The 22,360-nt window shown below is 47.5% G+C and overlaps 1 protein-coding gene across 1 annotated transcript in view; it reads right to left on the bottom strand.

The window, feature by feature from the left end:
- Nucleotides 1-22,360, bottom strand: part of LOC147732882 (protein mono-ADP-ribosyltransferase PARP14-like) — a 1,251,483-nt gene that overhangs the window by 576,573 nt on the left and 652,550 nt on the right. The gene's annotated exons all lie outside the window — the stretch shown is intronic.

The following is a 22,360-nucleotide window of genomic DNA, read 5'->3' as shown; positions in this document are numbered from 1 at the left end:
CACCCTTCTAGAGGGACACGACATGTATGTAACTGTGAACCCCGGTTAAAGTTAAACGAAGCCTCAGCTCCACAAAATGGATGCTGCCACCACAGACACGAGTCTGACCCCCTGCAGCTGGGAGTCCTTCCAGCGAGGGGAGCCTGGACAAAGGGTTTCCTGTCGAGGGCGGTGCTAGCACCGTCCCAGACAGGGTTTTGTGTATCCTGGGTAGGCAGGGCTTTACAGGAAGGTGACTGCTGAGTGGCACCCCGGTGCTCACTACGCATAGGCCGGTCAGAACCAGTTCCAGGGGCACACCAGCCCCTGGCCTGGGGGAAGTCCGGCATGGGAGAGGGGTGTAACCACCCCCCTCCTAGTCCCACCCATAGGCAGGACCTAGTCACCGGGTCAGCCCCCTTTTTTAGTATAAAGATAGGAGCGGGCCCCCTGTTAAAATTAGATCATCTTTGGAATCAAGACACGACTTTCTGCGAAAGGACATCAAGATTTCTTCTTCAAGATTCTCCCTTGTGGCTAAGGAGTAGTCACCCTGCATCAAGCGGGCACCATCCTAAGAACACTGCGGTCTGCTGCAAGTCCTTCCTCCGGAATCCGACTGCCCAGCTCGACGAGACCCGGCTTCCCTGGCACCTCTGACCTCTACTCACCTCTACAGCCAAGCTGAGAACCGTGAGTGCGACGAGACCTCGAGGGACCGACGATCGCCAAGACTGCAAGACTTCTTTGCAACAAGCCCACCGTGTGCTCCACTGGTGAGTGCTTTGGGGTCCGAGAAGCCCCAACCCTGAGCAGCTCCAGCACCGAGGATCAGCCCTCCAGCATCTCCACGATCTGCGTGGGGCCCTTCTGCTTTTGCCTGCACACCGCGCTGTGTGGCTACTAGCCGGCTGGCTTGTGGCCTTCTTCACGACGCCCGACGACATCACTGCTGCTGGTCTGGTTGCTCCAGACTGGCCCTTGCTTCCTTGCAACAGAGAAGCACCCCGGACCCTCCTGGTCCACTCCAGACGCCATTTTGAGTCCACCGCGTGGGCTTCAATTTGCCAAGGCTTTGTTGCCCAATCCTGGGTCCAGCGACGCCGACAGCTTCATCCATCGTGGGACAGCTCGCTCCTCCATCCTGGTCGCCGACAACGCCTCCTGGTCCGTGAGATCTGCAGAGCACAGCGTCAACCACTCACCTAGTCGAGGTGACTACCATCCGGTGCCCTCCTGGTGCCACCTGACTACTGGCTAGTAGTCTCGAACTTGGTCCCCTCTGCTTTCAGGTGTCATCTCTCGTCAAGATCCAGGCTTGGATCACTTCGAACTCTCTTCACTGGTCGCCTGCCAGCATCTTTCTTCCAGGCTCCTGGTCCGTCTACGAGGATTCCCGACGTCTTTTGAGACATATGCAGCCGCAGCCCCTGGGCTAGGTAACTTCGGCATTTCGGTGCCCCAGCATAGCCTCACTATCCAAGGGTCAGAATCCACTTTCGTTTTCCTCCTACCAGGTCGGGTTCGCCCGAGAACACTAACTTTCTGAAATCTAGCTACCATAGACTTTGTCCCGCATCCCGCGTGAGAGTGCACACTCTGCACCCGAGTCCCCTGGGTCTCCTAGAAGTAATCTGAAGATTCTATAGTCAAGATCTAGCGATTCCAAAGCCTATTAGTACTGTACTTACCTGCTAGTAATTTCGCATTCCACTTTCAGAGTATATGGTTTTCCGTGCCCCTCGGGCATTTGTATATACTGTGCTAACTTAAGTATTTTCGTAAGAGTTTTGTTTTGTGCTTAGCACCCTGTCCTCATAAAGAGTACAGGGCTGTTGTGATTCCTAATAAATATATTGTTTATTTTCATAACACTTGTGTGGTGTCCTTTCACTTGGTATTCAAGGGGTATATGTGTGGTATAACAGCTGGCTTAACACGCCCTCTCGAGTCTTTAGCCTTAGACTGCTCGTATCCACGCTACTAGGATAGCTGGTCTATAAGGTTGACTTACAACCAATCATCAATAAGGGTTGCTGGACTGATACATAGTGTTCACTAGAATAGTGAGCACTGCATATCAGGCCACCTTCTCACATATGCAATGCCCTCAAATCAACTAAGAGGCCAGGAGCACTGCATGGAAGAAGATATTGTTAAGTATCTCACAGATGTCCGGAACATAATCATATGACACAATCAATACCATCACAAATGACATCAATGATGGCTTCACAAATCACAAATGGCATCAAATGATTGAGTGGTACATGGGTCAACAGCAAGACCTGGTTGTATGTTTCCAGCCTACCTACATAGCCAAAGGATGAGCAAGTGAATGGAAAGAGAAGGGGTATTTAACTCTGGATCATTTAAAGATCAGGCTCAGCACAAAGAACATACTATGCACTGCCTTTGGTGCCCTTTGGGTTGCACCTACAGACCACTGGCTTCTACAGTTCATGCACACTTAGATCAAGGAAAGAGTTGCCGACTGGTGGGTAATGCTGAAGTCCGCTGGGCACAGCCGAATCATGTGCAATTGAGACTCTTGGAGTATGGGTCTTGACTACAGGGTATGCCTGAAGACTGGGGGCTCCAAATAGTGCACATTAAGCACTGAAGCCCGCAATGTACTGAATGCCTTAGCAGTTGGAAGGCTGAGTGCAGGGCTTATGATAAAGTGCTTCCCTCAAAACCTTCTAGGCATAAATTTCATTGCCCACTAAGCGCTTGGGGTAGAGGCACAGAGTAAAACAACTTGGATGAACAGTCAAAGTTTCATTTACATGAATAAATTAAGCTTCAGAGTCTGAATTCACCCCCCCCCGACCCCCCAAGCACAGTCCCAAGTCATGACCCTGAACCCAAAGCGCAGTAGGCACAGCAAAATTGCGCCCAGCACCTTTATGAGTGTAGGTTTTGGTGGAGACGTAACTTGGCAGCTCAAGATGGCGGGCCAAAGCTAGTGGAGCTCTGCAGTGAGGAACAGTGGAATCCAGATGTTTCCTGTTTATTTGCTGCAATCTCCTGGTCAGTGGAAGAGGCAAGCAATGACAGCAGACTCAGGATCTGTCTGTAGCCAAGAAAAAGCTTGAGGCACCAAAAACAACATCCATGCAACCCTGGCCGCTACTACCAGACGGGTGACTGTGGGTTCGAGGCCAGCGATCAGTGACTCAGTGACCAGCATCCACCTGGGCATTGAGGAGCATCCCTGGCTAATCTGAACTTACACTGTCTGCATCCGATGCGAGCGGGTGGGCCTTAAACTGGAATCTGCCTGGCCTGTGGCGTAGCAGCTGACCGGTGACAGGGGCCCAAGAGTCTAATAGGGCTCAGTGGAACTGCTGGAGACCAGGAGCCCAATAGACCTACCACTACAAGGCGGCACATGCTCTTGCGGGGGGCAGCAAAGGCAACAGGCTCAAGCTCTTGTTGACGTCTAAGTGAGAGCGAGGCCCTGTGTGGCAAGCGATCAGCCCTGGCGTGCCAAGGAAAACGCTTGTTCCCAATACCTCTCGCTGGTTGGGGGCGTGCTACCAGAGCCCGGGAAGACCACGCTGAGAGAGAGGACCCCCACCGACACAGGACCAAAGGGTCGCAGCATAGGTTGGTCACTAGAGGGCCCACCTTCGAGGAACTGCAAACACCAATGGATTGCCAATAGAGGGGTAGAACTGTATCTGATGATCAGGGTACCCCCACCCTCCTATTCTTAGGCCGAAGATCATGGGTTCCAAGAGGATACCCTGAGATACATAACCTCTCATAACCGCTGCAGCCCCGGCGACACCACGCTTGTTCTGAAATAGGCTACCTGAAACCGACACAGTCCCCCTCCATCCACCTTCACCTTCCTCCAAGACCCTGGGGCAAGACGAACCCAATCAAACACCATTTATGCTCCCCCCAGAGACCCGGGACAAACTTCAGGCCATTCTACAAGTAATAGAGACATCACAATCATCTGTAGAAACGATTGTGGAGATCCTCACAGAATTCAGCCTCATTCAACAGGCTGACAGAAACAAAGCACACTTTAAAGGATATTACACCCCAACTGGACGACCAGGGGAAGCGAACTCGAGATCTTGCAGACAGAGTAAAGTGTCTCAAAGACTGAGAGGAGGATGCAGAAGGGCGAGTGTGGTAGGATAGTATTCATGTGGTGGGATTCCCAGATGTAATGGAGGATACCAGCACAATCATCACCTTCCTGGAGGACTGCCTACAATCCTTCACCCCTGCATGAGACCGGTGACAGTACTTCTCACTTGATCGAACGCACTGGGTCCTACCTGCCGCCAGTAACCGGGCTCTATATCTCGCCCTGTCGTAGCTCGGCTTCTCCACTATAAGGAAAGAGATGCTGTTATGAGAGCGGCCTGACAAGCAGACCTATTCACACTGGAAAACAACAAGCTCTCCATTATCCCGGACTATACGCTGATCGTACAGTGAACGCACTCCTTACTTGGAGTTAAGTACTAGCTTTGAGACCTCCAGTATTCACAGTTGTACCCAGCTAAATTGTAGGTTATCAAGGACCACTAAACCTTCACCCATCCTCAGTCTGAGATTGGACTGAACAGCAAAAAGATGGTGGCTCCTGCCATATGGAGGAGACCACAGGCATGACAGCCCACAAAATTAAGGGGCGGACGACAAGGTCGCTGTGCCATCCAACCACCAGAAAATCCCAGAATGCCCCTTCAGCAGAAAATATGGAGGAAGCAGTAATCGGTCATCGCCATGTTGTTCCATCAGACCACATCCTTACCACACTCAGACACTAATTCAATCGCCAGCGAGGATGGCAACGCCTCGAGTTCTTCTCCCCACCTGGATGAGGCCTCGGATCCGCTGGTCACCACGCAAACAGCCGACGACCTGTTCTGATGTACCTCCCACCCTCTGCTGCCTGTGCAGTGTCACGGTTGCTTCCGTGCTGAGGGTGTGGAGGGGGATCCGGCTCTGGCCGGGGAGAGGGGACCCCATGACCCCCACAGACATTCTTCCCCTCCTGTGCATGACCCTTCACAACACTTGAATACAAATGCCCACATGTGAGCATCACCAGCGACCAGCCCAGAGCCAGGGCAGCTATGAACAAGGATTCCCTGTACCCTATTCCTGGCAACACTATCTTCCTGTTCTCCACACTTAGGTCACCGTTTGGCACAGATCCCCCTACCACCCGCCCCAACATACAGTGTGTTTGCCCAGCAATTCTTTGGGTGTATAGCTGGATGCTGCAGGCCCTTAACATAGTTTTCAATGTTCTCTGTTACAGCAGTTACTTTCCCCCAATGCACATTTTAAGATACCGACCCATCTATATACGGTGGAGGGAGTGTAGCCCAGGAGTGGAGGCGGGACCCACACTGACACACCACTGACAGATCACCTACAGACGCACTTCCTCACCCTCAATGAGTGCGCCACAATACTCAATTTTCTCATACCTTAAGTGACAAAGTACACACATGCTTAATTCAGGAAACCCACCTCGCCAGCAAAGAATTACAGCGGCTATGTAAGGCCTGGATGGATACCATATATTACACATCACATACTCTGCCTATGCGCAAGGCATACTGATCTGGCTACTCCCGGGGACACCTTTCCAGCCACTTACCACAGTGATGGATAGCAAGGGTAGATAGGTTTTCACATGGGGTCGCTTAGACAGCACCCAGGTACTCCTCGGATGCGTTTATGCCAGTGTCTGGATGACCCTATTGGCGGTCCTAGCCCAAAGGGCCGATATCACATAGATTCTAGGAGTGATGTGTGGATTACAACAATGTACTAGCTGTCCATTTAGACAGGTCACACCCGCCTCTTTCCCAAGCGCCACCACACCTCCTTTCCACACAATTTGCCCCCTGGGTATCGCACTGGACTTCGTCGGATTCCTGAAGAGCATAAAACCCTAATCTTAAGCAATAATCACACTATTCACTCACCCCCCATGACTTTATGTTCACCTTGATCGATTCCTTTTTTTGACATCCATCCTAACACAGATCAAACACTTGGACGTCCTAGGGCATATCATCTCCGGCCATGCGGCGCACATCATTAACATGGACTGGAGCGCACCACCTTCACCAGTCACCACATGGCGTGTACCAAGAGATGTCTTAGATGATCTAAGCCTCCCCAACTTACACATATAGATGTTACTTTCCTGAAAACCATGCAACAGCCACCACTTGAAACTTTCATTCAGGAGATAGGGGCACACCAGGACATTTAGAGACAGACGGCACTTGCAAATCTTGAACGGCACGCTCCCCACTATCAGTCAATCAATGCCAATTGCCGTACAGTCCTGACGGCAACCAAAGGTCGACACACCTGTCTCCTAGAGCATCTATGCTGTTACAATCTCACAGCTTTTACAGCTCACATACACTCTACAGGAGATGAACCTGGCCGTCTCCTGGCATGGCTGACATATCAGGAAACCAGCGTTACCCCCATAATGGAGTTAGACCCTGGCCAAGGCCTCCCTTAATGTTTGCAGCAAATCATCTTACTAGCATTCTATGAAAACTACTCTAGCCTTTAACAGGTACCCCCTGCTCCATTCTTTGTCACACCAAAGACATTCCTGGCCGATCTTCCCCTCCCCAGCATCTCCACTATTAAGTGCGAGGAGCATGATCCTATCACGGTGGCGCAGGTGGAAAAAGCCATTCACAACTTAGCTAGGAATGAATCACTGGGCATAGATGGACAATCATTGGAGTACTATGACTGATTCGCGGTCCATTTAGCCTCTAAACTGGCCAACATTTATAATGAAGCCCTTGATACAAGGACGCTCCCATCGTACCCACAGGAAGGAGTCCCTTCTCTCCCTCCTCAAGCCCAGTAGGGACCCTGTACACCTATCTTCTTACTGGCCTATTGACATTCTAGGGGGTGATTATAAAATGCTGGGCAAAATAATAGTGGATCGCTATCTCCAGATACATTCAGACCAAAAGCGATTGGGTCCTGGCTGAAGCACATCCCATAATCTTAGCTGATTCTTCCATTTGATGGACCAAGCAACACTGCAATATCCAAATGCAGTGAGCTTGATCCTTAAACTGGAAGATTCATTGATACTACCTATAAAGTGCGGGCCAGACTAGGCATTGGTAGACGTCGCCTAGCGTATACAAAGTTACTAAACACCAGCCTGTGCTCTAGGGTATGAATATGCCACCTAGTCCAAGTATCTGTTCCAGGAGGCCAGGGAACTTGCCCGGGCTGCCCTGCCATAGAAGCCCTTGTTATCTGTCTTCGGGGAGCAATGAGGGATACCACTAGATGGAACAAACCATACAGTGGCATATTATGCCAATGACTACATTTTGTACAATCGCAATGCCACCATTGGCACAGAGACAATATACACAACTCTCCAAGATTTCGAGGAGAAAGCAGGTCTACGTGTGAATTGGACTAAGTTGTGTGTGTTTTCTCTTTGCCGAGATGAGCTGCTGCTGGCACTTTGACTAGGTGGTGCTCAGTTGACTTGGGCAGGGGAAACAGTTGTCTATCTTGAAATTCATCCATATCATTCCCAGAGCGACTTATTCAAGGGGGAACTTAAAATGGGCACTCACAGCCCTTATAATCTCAGACTAAATTCTGGAAGCGTCTCCAAAATGCTAATCCTTCACAGTGATTATACTTCAACTGAACTATGTGCACTGCACACCCAGAACCCACCAACCTGGGACACTGTAGTTTGGGCACATTTTCTCGTAGATATGGACTCTTACAGTGGTAGATATTGTCTCTCTCCCTTCTCCTGCCGGAACTGAGGAAGCTAATGATTGATCCTAAACCAGAGCACCTTTTACAAGGTCTTGCTCCTCATGCCTCAAGTACTCTTTACTTGTTCAATAAAAGAACTGATTTCTTGGCCTCCATCGTGAAATTATGCACATCTCAGTCCGGTTCCACACCACGCTGAAGGTATGGACTGGTGGAGCAAGATCCTTAAATGAAACATCTATTTTGTATATCATGTTGCTGCTACTCTTGTGCTCTGGCTGAATGTGAAGAAGTATGTGCTGTGCCTCCTGCCTCCTCGCCAGATCCAGGGAAGTAAATATCGCTGCTCTATCAAGACAGCAGATAAAGATTCACTTAAATTTATGTTTTCATTAGCAGACATATTGATGATGTTTTTATAATTGCTGAATTTAAATGTGCAGATGAATCAGAAAAAAATTATTGCCCTGCAATTTTGGATCCTTTAAAATGTTACATTTAAATTGTTATTTATGTTTTGAATTTTTGTTTAAAAAAAAACAGGCCAGACATAAGTTTTAAAAGGATAACAATTTTTTGATAGGGTCAAGAAATCTTCATTCGACCACAAAGTGATTATAAAAGCACAAAAATAAATACAACATTCATAATCAACATAAAAAGCCAACAAAAGCAATCTTTGAAAAAAAATCTAAACTCACAGTAACAGACTTACATCACATAAAATGTCCTAGTTTTTATAGCAGCAATTATGTAACTGAGTGTAACATAGCAGATTTCATGGGTAGCCAAGGATTGTAAAGATCTTAATCCCTCTTGATGGGAGGTAAAGTGAACCAAGCTATTATCGCGCCATACAATGTGCAAAACAGCATAAAGTGCACAGTGGACTGAGTGGAACCAGTGTCAAATGGACACTTCATATCCAGATTAACCCAAGAACGAGCCTGGGGAAAGGCAACCAGGTGATGAATTAGGTTTAGTCGTAATCTTGGTAGATATAATCTATGTTGCAGGTTGCTTATCCAGGATAAATAGGAGAGAGTTCCAGAGGGAATACATATGTGCATGCAATTATTGATAGCTCTAGAGGTAAGAGTCTTTTCAATTCTGGTTTCTTCTCAATGAGATGCTAAGGCCTCTTTAACCCATACTTTTGTTTATGGGCATATACTTTCTGGGGACTTAAAGAGGGCACTCAGACCTAGGTTGTGAAAACCCTTTTTCACGTAAAGTCAGCCATGGGATGGCATTCATATTGTCAAGGTACAACCAGTCCCTTAGCATTTCCCTAGAAAAGCCAGTCCGATGGGTGCTCCACAATTTTACCTATAATAATAAGGGGGCAATACCAATAGAGAATCTAAAAAAAAATCCCTAATTCTGCATGTGTGATAAAAAGTGGGGTAGTTTTTGAAAAGGTAAAAGTCTGCAAAAAAACGTATTCTCTACAATCTGTAATCACTTGTAGCTGTCCCCACACTCCTGCTCCATAGGAACCAAGAGGTGACCACTCACTTTTATACAGCTGTATCATCCCATTAATCGGTTTGTGTCTCAATTTTTTTTGCAAACCTCAGGATCATATCCCCAACTACTTTCATATTTAGTGACCTCGGATTAGGCAAACTATCCCAGGACACATTTGTATCAATCAGTAGGTCTAAATAATTAAAGCTGGATACCTTTTCTATTGGGGTTCCTCCAATATTAAAGTGCTTAGTCTTCGTGCTTTTTGGGCCACATGTCATTACAAAGGACTACTGGTGATGTACCTTAAGATTGAAGTTATTCATAAAATCATTAAATTCGTTTAATAAACCATTGCAGTTAGCCCCAAAAGAACTGCGTCATCCTCATAGAGAAGAACGGGTACTGTGCTGGAACCGATTCACAGGATGTCTTTACAACAGGCCACTAAATAAAAGTCCAGAGAGTTTATGAAGAATAAAAACAAGACCCGAGCCGTGATACATTCCTGCCTCACTCCTCTGTTCAACCTTATCGGTTTGGTTTTATCCCCATTTAATGTATATCGTACTTTGATAGTTGTGTCACAAAGCTTACGCTTAATTAGACCCAACAATGGGAGATCATACCTAACCTGTTCCCTTAAAAAGCCATAGTTTCTTCCTATCAACTAGATCAAAGGCACAGGAGTGGTCCATAAATGCCATATGACGGGCATCTCTCTGGCCTTTGACATACTTTTATTATTATTATTATTATTATAATTAAATGTATATGTCAGCGCAACAGCTACCCAAAAGGGTTTCCCGGCGCTCAGAGTGAACAGCAGAGGGAGAGGAAAGGCCTATTTGGTAAAAAGCCAAGTCTTAAGGGGCTTACGGAAGAGAAGAAGGTCGGATTGCGTGCGGAGAGATAAAGGTAAAGCAAATCAAATCAAGTTTAGGTTTAAAGCTTGCTCTACTGTTCCTAAACATGGTCTGAAACCATATTGCAGATGTGGAATCTGTCCAATCCTCCAATTTTTCTAAAACAACTTGCCCTAAAATCTTAGGCGTACTATTTATAAGTGATATTGGGCAGTAGCAGACTGGGTAACTCCGGTCACCCTTTTTAAAGATTGAGATAATTATGGCCTCACTCCTGGACATTCGTTAATATAGGGGCCCAGAAGTCAGTATTATGCTTAAAAATGTCCACAGGGATTCCATCAGGTTACCACTTGCTGCAGTCTGAATGGCTACGGTGACAGAAGAAAGATTTATACGGTCAACTAGCCTTTCCTTAGGTGTTGGCTTTTGCTCAGGGCTCGTCGCCCTATCATGAGTAATTCTCCCTTGATCTGAATGAAAAACAAATGATAAGTTATTAAACCAGTCCTGTTCAAGGATTGAATATGCTACTTACCAGTATGCATCTGTTCTTGGCATGTAGGGCTGCTAACATTCACATCTAGTGCATAGATCGCCGCTTAGTGCATAGATCGCCGCCTAGTGTTGGGTCCGGATGATTGCACCTTGTTGTCCTGGAAGAGTCTTTGAAGTATCACAACATAGGTGGCTCCTCCCCTGGACTACAGTGCGCATGGGCATCGACTCCATCCCCAGATTGTTTTTAGCCATTGTTTAGAGATGGAGTGAAGTAGTGTAAATGATGTCCATGCTAATGATTGAATGCAAGAAATTACCTGCAGCCGCTACGGGCGCCGGGGAGGAGTGCGGGCGATGTGAAGGTTAGCAGCCCTACATGCCAAGAACAGATGCATACTGGTAAGTAGCATATTCAGTTCGAGGCATGTGGGCTGCTAAATTCACATCTAGTGCATAGAATATATAGCAGTCCCTCCATTAACGGTGGCCGCCCGTGCCGGCTGCAGAAGTTTGAAAAAAAGATTTAAGAACAGCCTGTCCTACAGCTGCCTGCTGTTTAGAATGCACATCCACGCAATAATGTTTAGTAAACGTGTGTGGTGTAATCCATGTGGCTGCTCTACAAATATCCTCCAAAGGAATATTACCCAGGAAAGCCATGGAGGCCCCCAACTTGCGCGTTGAGTGGGCCCTGGGGGGAACCGTTAAGGTGCGCTTAGCTTTGTGGTAACAAATCTGGATACACTTAACGATCCACCTGGCTATTCCAGCCTTGGAAATGGGGTAGCCTTTGTGCTGGGCTGAGAAGGCAACAAACAATTGTTGTGTTTTCCTAAAGTGTTTGGTCCTGTCAATGTAGTACATTAACGCTCGTTTGACATCAAGCGTGTGAAGCATTCTTTCTGCCACCGTTTCGGGGTTTTGAAAGAATGTGGGCAGTTCAATGGTCTGTTTAACATGAAACCGTGACACCACTTTAGGGAGAAACTTAGGATTAGTGCGCAGCACCACCCTATTAGGATGAATCTGAATGAATGGCTCTTGTACTGTGAGCGCCTGTAGCTCACTGACGCGCCGTAGAGACGTGATGACAATGAGAAATGCTACTTTCCATGTGAGGAATTGAATCTCACAGGAATGTAGGGGCTCAAACCGTGGTCCCATTAATCTTGTGAGGACCACATTGAGGTTCCACTGAGGAGCTGGTGGGGTCCTGGGGGGATGACTCGTTTCAGCCCTTCAAGGAAGGCCTTAATGGCAGGCACCCTAAAAACAGAGAGGTGCTGCCTGTTCTGGAGATAAGCCGCTATGGCGGATAAGTGTATCCGAATGGAAGCATACGTCAGATTACATTTGTAAAGATGTAACAAATAGCAGATGATATTAGGAATGGATGCATCTAGCGGGTTGATATGATGGTTTGTACAGTAAATGACAAACCTCTTCCATTTTGCTGCATAGCAAGCTCTGGTAGTGGGCCTTCTTGCCTCCCGGATAATGTCCATGCATTCCGGGGGCAAATCAAGGTAGCCAAACTCTAGGACTGTAACCGCGCGTGCGGGACTATGAAGATGCAGGAGGCCATCATGCCTATCAACTGCATAAACACCCTCGCTGGGAGTGAGTGTTGCGGCCTGAACTTTTGAATGAGCGACTGGATACTGGTGATCCTCGCTGGATTTGGCTGAGCTGTAGCAGTCAGAGTATTGATTGTTGCGCCCAAGTACTGCCTCACATGGGCAGGTTGAAGGTGCGACTTCGGATAGTTGAGCGAAAACCCCAGACTGTGAAGAATGTGAATAGTGCTGGACATGTCCGCGGCGCACTGTTGTGCTGACTTGGCCTGAACCAGCCAGTCGTCTAGATAGGGGTAGACATGTATGTTCTGTCTCCTGAGGTGCGCCGCCACGGTCGCCAGACACTTTGTGAACACTCTGGGGGCAGTGGTCACTCCGAAGGGTAGTACCTTGAACTGGTAATGCCTGTTTTGAATGGTGAACCTGAGGTACTTTCTGTGGGATGGATGGAGTGGTATGTGAAAGTAAGCGTCCTTGAGATCCAAGGTTGCGAGGAAGTCCCCCTCTTTTAACAGTGGAAGGACTTGCTGCAACGTCAACATGTGGAAGTGTTCTGAAAGAATATACATGTTGAGCGGGCGTAGGTCCAGGATGGGTCTGAGTGAGCCGTCCTTCTTTGGTATTAAGAAGTACAGGGAATAGACCCCCGTGCCCTGTTCTTCTACTGGCACAAGCTCTATGGCGCCCATTTGCAGCATCGCAAGAACCTCCTGCTGCAATAAGTGCAAGTGCTCTGCTGACATAGGACGGTGCCTTGGGGGAATGGTGGGTGGAGTGGACGTTAGCTCCAGACAATAACCGAACTGGATAAGTTTCCTTACCCACTTGTCCGTGGTGATGGATTTCCAGACAGGCAGGAACCGTTGGAGTCGCCCCCCGACAGGTGTTAGATGGTCGGGGGGCAGTGACAGGGAGTCACTGTTTGTTAGCGGCAGAGGAGCGGGAATTGTTGTTGCCTCTGCCTCTGCCCTTGGCGTTGTTTCCTCTGTAACCACCCCTACTTTGTTTAGTGTATGAGGATTGCGCGCCACCCTTAGTGAATTGCGCCTGCTGTGCCACGTGTCCTCTGGTAACACCTCGATTGCCTGAGCGACGAAAAGTGCTTCCCCTAAACTGCTGGGACTGAAGTGCACCCATCGATTTTGCAGTCTCAGTGTCTTTCTTTATTTTTTCAAGTGTGGTGTCCACCTCTGGGCCAAATAGTCTGTCTGGATTAACAGGCTGATTGAGAATAGTGGTTTGTATCTCTGGCTTAAACCCCGAGATGCGGAGCCGTGCTTGGCGTCTTAGCATTACACTAGTGTTGATGGACCTTGCTGCCGTATCCGCAACGTCCAGCGCACACTTAATAGCAGCGTTGGAGATGAGCTTGCCCTCTTGGATGAGCATCTCCGCACCCTCTTTAAACTCATCAGGGAGGTGTTGTAGAAGCTGCTCTAATGTATCGTAGTGTGCCCTGTCGTATCTGGCCAACAGAGCTTGTGTGTTCAAGATGCGCCATATGTTGGCTGCCTGCGCTGCCACCCTTTTCCCCGACGCCTCCAGCACTTTAGACTCTTTGTCCGGGGGAGGAGCTTCACCCGTCGTCTGAGAGTTCGCCCTTTTGCGGGCATTAGAGACCACCAAAGAGTCCAGAGGCAACTGGCCCCGAATGAAAGTTGGGTCCCCAGGTGCCGGCCTGTACTTCTTCTCAATTCTAGGGTTTACCACTCGCGCCCTAGTAGTGTCTTTGAAAATGTCAGTGGCATGTTTCATCATTCCTTTAAGCATAGGGAGTGTTTTTACAGTCTTTTCGGCATTAGAGAAAGTGTCGAATAGAAAGTCCACCTCTACCGGGTCAGCATGCATCTCTACATTGTGGTTTGCAGCTGCCCTTTCGATTAAGGCATTGAATGCTGTAGAATCTTCCGTTGGAGAAGTTTTAGGTCCATAGGCTTGTGGGTCAGAGACAGGCTGGTGGTCCCCCTGATCCCCTGAGGGCAACCATGAGTCCTGTTGTTCATCAGGGTCAGTGTTGTCAGGGAAGGTATACTGGTCCTCCAGGTCGCCCTCACCACCATCTGAACAAGTGGGTGAAGGTGTTGGACTTCTGGTTGGTTGGTAAATAGGCTCCACCAGTTGAGGGGACCCCGGGAGTGGCTTCTTCTTCTTTAGAGGGATTACGAACGGCTCCAGAGGCTGTGAAGTAATCTTTCTCTTCTTGAGGGTCAGTTTTCCCGTGTCAGCATCGATAAAGTGTTCCGACTCATCATCCAACAAGGGCTGACGACCAGAACCGCCACTTAGTTGAGTATGCCCCCCTTCAATCGAGTCCTTAGGCATCGACCGAGGCGCAAAAGCCTTCGGCACCACCTTTGGTGGCAAGGTAAAGTGAAGCGGCATTGAGGCTTGCTTCTTCGGTAGAACCTGAGTTGCCTCCGAGGGCGTCTTCGGGCCTGAAGAGGATTGTTTGTCCCGAATCCGTTTGAGGGAGTCTTGTACCTGCTTCGTAAAAGTAGCGGAAGGCTTTGTCGATCCGACTGTAGACGTCGATCCACCCCCTGGGGAAGACTGGAGCGTGGATGACACCTTTTTTGCTTTTGGAGCCGCCGATGCACCGTCGGCCGAGCTCCCGCCACCGTCTACGACTCCATGCGTCGCTGTCGATGTCTTCGGATCGACCGACTTCTCTTTTGGTGCCGGGACACCCGGCTTTGGCATGGCGCCTTTTTTGGCATCGCCGACCGGTTTCTCTGCCGACGCGGTGGGCTTGACTTTAGGCGGCACCGAGGCCTTCTTCGAGCTTGGCTGCTCAACCACTTTGGGTACCTTAGCCGCATCAACAGTCTTTTTCGGTTTCGAGGTATCCGAAGAAGAGGGCGTCGATGATGTAGCAGACGCCTTCGAGGATGACGGCGTCGATGACGTAGCAGACGTCTTCGGTGTCGATGGAGTGGCGTCCATCTTGGTTTTGGTCGAACCCGAAGGTTTCACTTTCGGTTTCGTTTTCGGTAATGGCGGCTCCGCAGAGGTGTCCATAGCCGGGCCGATAGGCGGGGCGGAGGATCGAGGCGTATGGTCGTGGGTAAGGCCTCGTGGCGATCCCGTGACCTGAGCCGTTGTAAAGTTTGGGACGGGGCATAGCTCATCCTCCGAGCTATCTTCCATGGCCCCAAATGGTTCTCCGTCGTCCCCTACCTCCTCAATGTCTTCCTCGAGGTCGTGGTCCTCGACCGCTTCTCCGTAGTCGGTCTCGACCTCCGCCGATGCCGGCGAAATCTGCAGGTGAAGCTCCTGCTCATCTGCCGCGGGGTCGCCGAAGATGTCCGCTGGCGCCGGAGCCGATCGTTGGGCCTCAAGGCGCGCCACGCGCCGAAGCTTGATGGTCTTCTTCGACCGGAATCTGGAACAGGCCATACAGTTGGCCTCGTCATGGTCCGGCGACAGGCACTTGTTGCACACTGGGTGCACGTCGATGTGTGGGTACTTTGAACCACACACGGGGCAGTACTTGAACGGACTCCGTTCCATTTTATCAACGTCGGGGTCTTGCTGCGTCGACAGGGCCTCGATGATCGAAGAGTCACCGACTCACACGAGATCCCACTTGAAGAGTAGGAATGAACACGAGACCGAACGCGAACAATACCGACGAGTGAGTAAAGCCTTTTGGCCTTAACAAAGTTGTTTTATCGATTCCGAACAGGAAACGTCGAAATCACACCTGAACCCAATGGCGGAAAAAAACAATCTGGGGATGGAGTCGATGCCCATGCGCACTGTAGTCCAGGGGAGGAGCCACCTATCTCGTGATACTTCAAAGACTCTTCCAGGACAACAAGGTGCAATCATCCGGACCCAACACTAGGCGGTGATCTATGCACTAGGCGGCGATCTATGCACTAGATGTGAATTTAGCAGCCCACATGCCTCGAACGTTACTCCTGCCATTAAAAGGGTTATCCGAAAAAAAGGCTGGTTTACCACCTCCTAGAACAATCTGTTATTTCTAAGATTGGCCAACTTTTCTTGATCGTCCCAGGCCTCAGTTCTGATCTTGTCTCCATTTTTTCAAAGGTGTACTATAATTTTTCTAGCCGCACTAATGTCTTCTAAGTTTCGAGGAACTTCGTTGATAGATTTCTTTAAAGATTTTAGAGCAGTTGTACACTTAGGGCTGAACCAGGCAGTAACCGGACGTTCTTTCACTGGCTTGCTTATTCGTAATTTGGATGCCACAAAATTGGTAACTTTTGTAAAACCCTCCAGGATTTTCTCTAGAGCAATATCCTTAGAAAGACAGTTAGTAATATTGATAATGGCCTTACTAATCATATTTTGGAAGAACTTGTCTGCATTTATGTTCCTCCAATTAATTCAGACCCCCTTGTTTATTGTATAATTCTTGGGGATCCTGTTGGTTACCAATCTCCCTACTGACAGACTGAACTTAAAAACTAACGAAATGGGATTATGGTCACTGAACGGTAGCTGGCACACCTCATAGTGCATGCATTGATCTGCTAGGTCTGCTGTAAGATATACAAAATCTATAATGCTCCCTTCTCCTCTCCCTGTAAACGTTGGATTGATTGGCTCCCCCTAGTTGCGATAGTGTGAGGCACAGTCCAGATTATGTGTTAAAATTAACTGGTTGAAAGATTCACCATAATTTGTGTGTTTAAAATGATTCACAATATCCCCCTGTAGATTTAGGAATCCGCATTTGCGTTTTCCACTATAAGGGCATTTAGTAATGTTAAAATCCTTTGCCGACATAACTGAAATTGCACTGTTCTGGTTTCTTTCCACAGAGTCCAACAATGACCCCCCCAATTCATGTACAATCTCGGCGGGCTGCGTAGAAAATAAGTTAAATAATAGTTTACAACAATCAATTTTAAAAAATGTCTCATGTGCAATATCAGGACTTGATAACATGGTCTTATCACTATGACTTTGATTGTAGGTTTTTTAATACCACAGGAAAGAAAAATAGCTAGGCCTCCTTTTCCCCTGCTTGCTGGTGACTTAGTAGCCTTTAAACAGTATGATTTAGATCCATTGATGGAAATAATATCGACCGCCCATATTTCCTGACAACATACAATGTCATAGTTTTCAAGTAACATCATCCAGTCCTCATTTTTTGATTTACTTCAAAAGCTGGCAATATTCCATGAAAGGAATTGAAAGCCTGGCCCAGTAGCGAGGTCAGACTCTTGCTTTCATTGGAGTGTACTTGAGTGAAGCAAGAAGTGGCTCTGCAGTATCAGACTCCTGTTGGATAAAATCCCTTAGTTGATGGCTCCGATTCGAAAGTCAATCGTTTTCTGTAAAGTTTGTTAACGGTTCAACTCGATTTGCGTGAGCATAATTCACCCTAAGGGCATATATAGAGGAGGTCTAGTCCACTAATTAGGCCAGCTGTGAGGTGAACAACCAGGAGGGGGTGGGTAAAAAACAGAAAAAAAAATGGGTACGCCCTTTTCTGCCAGAAGTTACGTTTGCAGACTTTTGGTGAGATAGAAAAATACGGACAAGCTCTGGGTCCTTAAAATTTAAGACTATGCAATCCCCTTCAGCATATTTCGCAGAGGGGCTGACCCAATATACTCTGCGAGCCATAATAATCTTATCAACGGTAACAATATCACAATCTTTGTTTCTCCTACAACAGTGGGTAGCATTGTTAAAAAGACTTTGACAGCGACATAAGAAACGTATGCTGTCGGCATGACACATTGTTTAGTGCCAAGGTGGAACTTGCTCTATTTCTCTGAATCTGGAGTTAGCACCTGATCTGTAATCTGCTTACCCTTAATTATAGTCGCACCATAAGGTGCTAGCATCACACCCCTTTAAATATGATCGGGGGTTGTCCTGCGGCTGTTGAAGATGAGCCTGTAATTTGGGTTTTGTTGGGACGGAAGGGTAACTGGGACCTGGGTAATCAGACTCTCTAGCAAAGGTTCTGTTTGTTTCCCTTTTTTTGTATATTCCACTAGGGATGCAACATCTTCTTCTATTTTCCCCAGCCGAAACAATATAGGCTTCAGAGAGTCTGTTAAAAAGTTAATGATCTTAGGATAAAATTCATCAAAAAATACTCGTACTCTGTCCATTCCCTTACCAATCGGTGAGATATTTCCATCCTGAGCTGGACTAGGTGTACATTTTTGGTTTCCCAGGCATTGTTTCTTGGAAGTGGTGCCCAATTCAGACCTTTTTCTTTAGCCTTCTTTGGCCTTTGTATTTTCAACTTCTCCCTCCATCTGTATTCCAGCTTTGATTTGATGGGGACTGGTAGGGGGATTAAAAAGCACTTTGGGAGAGAGGGGTACCGTAAGATGGGACACCTGGCTATCATTGACCCATTCCCTTTTCAATTCTTTGTCTGGGCACATACAGGTGGAAAAAACAGACATCCTGCATTCTGCCAGTACTATTTCCTGGTTTAAAACTCCAACCCATCTAGAATGCTACCAGGAGCTGGAGGTACAGGGATTGTCTTGTGCTTCCCCATCCCGCCAATTAATTAATCAGTGCTGTAATTATTCTAAATAAATCTAGAGAGGACAAGCAATATTCATGTAAAATTTAAATAGATAAGATTGATTTGTGTCGATGGTGCAGGTCATAAAAGATAGTACCTTACAGAGTCCATTGGCCACCGGTATTCCTCCTATGCTGGAACCACAAAGGAGGGTGCAGACGGGCCCGCCCTTGGCCCGGGTACGGCCCAGCATGTCCCGCACCACAGGGGTCGAGGAAGTGCTTTGAGTGCGTTGGTGGCACCTCCCCCCTTGCAGAAACAGCAGTGAGCCCTGGGACAGCAAGTCCCATCAGGGCAAGTGAAGCTGGTAGCGATATGGGGGGTCGAGGCAGCGCTTTGAGCACGCTGGTGGCACCTCCCTCCTTGCAGAAACAGCGACGTGCCCTGGGACAGCGAGTGCCGCCAGGGCATGTGAAGCAGGCAGCGGTATGGAATTTTTTTGTTATTTTAAAGTTGTTCAAAACTGCTGGAACATTAACAAAATATGATTAAATTTCAACATTTTAAAAACTTGTTCCACATTATCCACTTGAGAGAGAATGATGCGTGCACATGTGGTTGTCACACCCAGTCTCCAGAACCATTGACATTCACAGGAAGGGGCCTGTAGCCATGCTTTGCAATGAATTGCCATTGTCAACTATGCCCAACCTTCGATGAAGGTTTTTGTTGCAAAGCATTGCCTGGATCAAACCCTACAACCACTGCTCAGAGTTGCAGAGTCTGCTGGACCAAAGAGCCTACTGCGTGCAGCAGGCTCCAACAGAAGTGCACTCATGCCTTGCACCCAATATCGATGGTGTCATTTATAAAAGGTATAAATGATGGGTAGTCTTGTAATATGGCCACATTTTGCCACTGATGGGTCCTGGTTACATTACAAACCACAAGGGTGAAGGCCAAGTGGTTTTCAAACGTCACCAGAACCCCAAGATGGCAATATAGGACATATTACACTTGATCCTTGTTACAGATTTTTATATTACATGTTTATTTTGGTATAGCTATTTTCAAAAAGGAAAATGCTACTTACCAGTATGCATCTGTTCTTGGCATGTTGAGCTGCAGAGTTGCACACTGTGCATAGATCGCCACCTAGTGTCGGGCCCGGATGTTTGCAGTTTGTTGTTGTCCTGAAAAGTTCTTTGGAAGTCACAAGATAGGAGACTCCTCCTTTGGACCACATTGCGCATGGGCATCGGCTCCATCCTCAGATTGTTTTTCGCCATTAGGGAAATGATGGAGCTTTGCAAGATAAGGAAGGATGCCCATGTAATTTGCATCTAATTAAGATAATACTGGAACAGACAAGGGTAGCCGGGGAGGCGGGTGGGCGTGTGCAACTCTGCAGCTCTACATGCCAAGAACAGATGCATACTGATAAGTAGCAGTTTCCGTTAGCGGCATATGAGCTGCAGATTGCACACTGTGCATAGATTGTATAGCAGTACCCACTCCTAGCCACCCCTATCTGTTGCAGTAGTTTGGAATAATGTTTTGAGAACATCCTTGCCCACATTAGCTTGTTGTTTGGTTTGCACATCTACACAGTAGTGTTTTGTGAATGTGTGTGGTGTAGACCATGTAGCTGCTCTGCAGATGTCATCTAGGGGAATGTTCCCTAAAAATGCCATTGAAGCCCCTATTTTTCTTGTAGAGTGGGCTTTAGGAGGAACAGATAACGTACGTTTAGCTTTGTGGTAACAAATCTATATGCATTTGACAATCCATTTAGCTATCCCAGATTTTGAAATGGGATTACCTTTGTGTGGTGATGAGAAAGACACAAAAAGTTGTTTTGTCTTACGAAAGGGTTGTGTCCTCTCTATGTAGTATAGCAATGCTCTTTTGGAAAGGTTTTTGGTGTTCCACCACTGCAGAGAGCGACGAGTCCGACTGTCTACCAACACTAGGTCTTGTATTGACCTTGAGCCTGGTTCCACGGACGTGATAAGCATTCCTGTAGCGGACGCATTTGAAGTTTTGCATGGGGCACTATGAAAATGCAAGAGGCCATCATCCCTATGAGTTACATGAACGCTCTTGCTGGAAGGGAGTGTTGTAGCTGAAACCTTGTTGAAAGAGTTTGTATGCTGGCTATTCTTGCTGGAGTGGGATAGGTAAGCGCTTTTGAGGTGTTTATTGTGGCACTGAGGTACTGTTGTACTTTGGCTGGTTGTAGATGGGACTTGGAATGGTTTATTGTGAACCCCAAGTCGTGACGTAGTAGTATTGTGGCATGAGTGTGTTCCACACATTGGTTGAATGAGCTGGCTTTTATGAGCCAGTCGTCGAGGTACGGAGAGACATGGATGTGTTGTCTTCGTAAATGTGCTGCCACCACTGCTAAGCACTTGGTGAATACTCTTGGTGCTGTTGTGACTCCGAATGGGAGTCCTTTGAATTGATAGTCCTGTCCGTCTTTTACACATCTGAGATACTTCCTGTGAGCCTTGTGAATGGGAATGTAGAAGTATGCATCCTTGAGATCTAAAGTAGCAAGGAAGTCATTTTGCGACAGAAGCGGAAAGACTTGTTGCAGTGTGACCATGTGAAAATGGTCTGACTGTATGTACATGTTTAGCGGTCTGAGGTCTAGAATAGGCCTTAGAGAGCCGTCCTTTTTTGGAATCAGAAAATATAGAGAGTAAACCCCTTTGTTTGTTGGTGCAGAGGAACTGGTTCTATTGCACTTTTTTGTATCAGGGATTCTACTTCTTGCTTTAACAGTGCTAGATGTTCTTGTGACATTGGACGCTGTTTGGGTGGTATGTTTGAGGGGGTAGATGTTGGTTCTAGACAGTAACCTGTTTGAATAATTTGTCGCACCCACCCACCTGTCTGATGTGATGTTGGTCCAGGCAGGAAGAAATTGTTGCAGTCTTCCCCCCACAGGAGTGGAATGTTGGGGGGGGAAGGGGTGGAAAGTCATTGGGTAGGGGTAGAGGCAGAGCGGGAGTTGTTGGTTTTGCCTCTGCCTTTGTTGTTGTTACCCCTGTAACCCCTTTGTTACATTCTGTACAGCTGAAGTATTACCTGTTCTGTAACCCTTTCCCTTTAAGTGCATGCGCCATGTTATGTTTCCTATGATGTTCTGCATTCTCAACAGAGCTTTCCTCAAACAGCATTCTGCTGTCTTTGTCAGTTGTTACCTGGACACTGCTGTGCTAGGACTTGATGCTGTGCTGAACAATAAATCATCTTTAAGCTAACCTTTTCCTTGGATCATTACAAAATTTGGCGACGAGGACAACCCTACTCCAGCCATTCTCAGCACAGGAGCTGAGAAATGTTACTTATATTTTGACCATCTATCTTTAAAGGAACATTTTACTTTCATCTACTGCTTTGAATACTGCCTCCACGAAGAGTTTATCTATTTTGGAAACCTGGGGAAATTTTCGACTCTATACAGCTTCTGCATCTTTCAATTCACTCGTACCTGCCATTTGATTCGTCGTACTTTGCTGTTCTATGCATCTCAGCGCGTCTTGACAACCAGCTTTGCATGCTGTTTCCTAGCAACCACTTTTGCTTCGTGCTAATCATCTGTGACGACTACACACGCTCTGAAGCTGTTGCCGGTGCATGTCATAGCATAGCAGAACCAGACGCATCAGAGAAACCTTGGCTCTACGTCAATATCGAAG

The sequence above is a fragment of the Lissotriton vulgaris genome, chromosome 2_1, assembly GCF_964263255.1.
Source record: "Lissotriton vulgaris chromosome 2_1, aLisVul1.2, whole genome shotgun sequence".
In the NCBI taxonomy this organism is placed as follows: Eukaryota; Metazoa; Chordata; class Amphibia; order Caudata; family Salamandridae; genus Lissotriton; species Lissotriton vulgaris.
The sequence above is the reverse complement of the archived record's forward strand: the minus strand, read 5'-3'. Positions and strand labels throughout refer to the sequence as shown.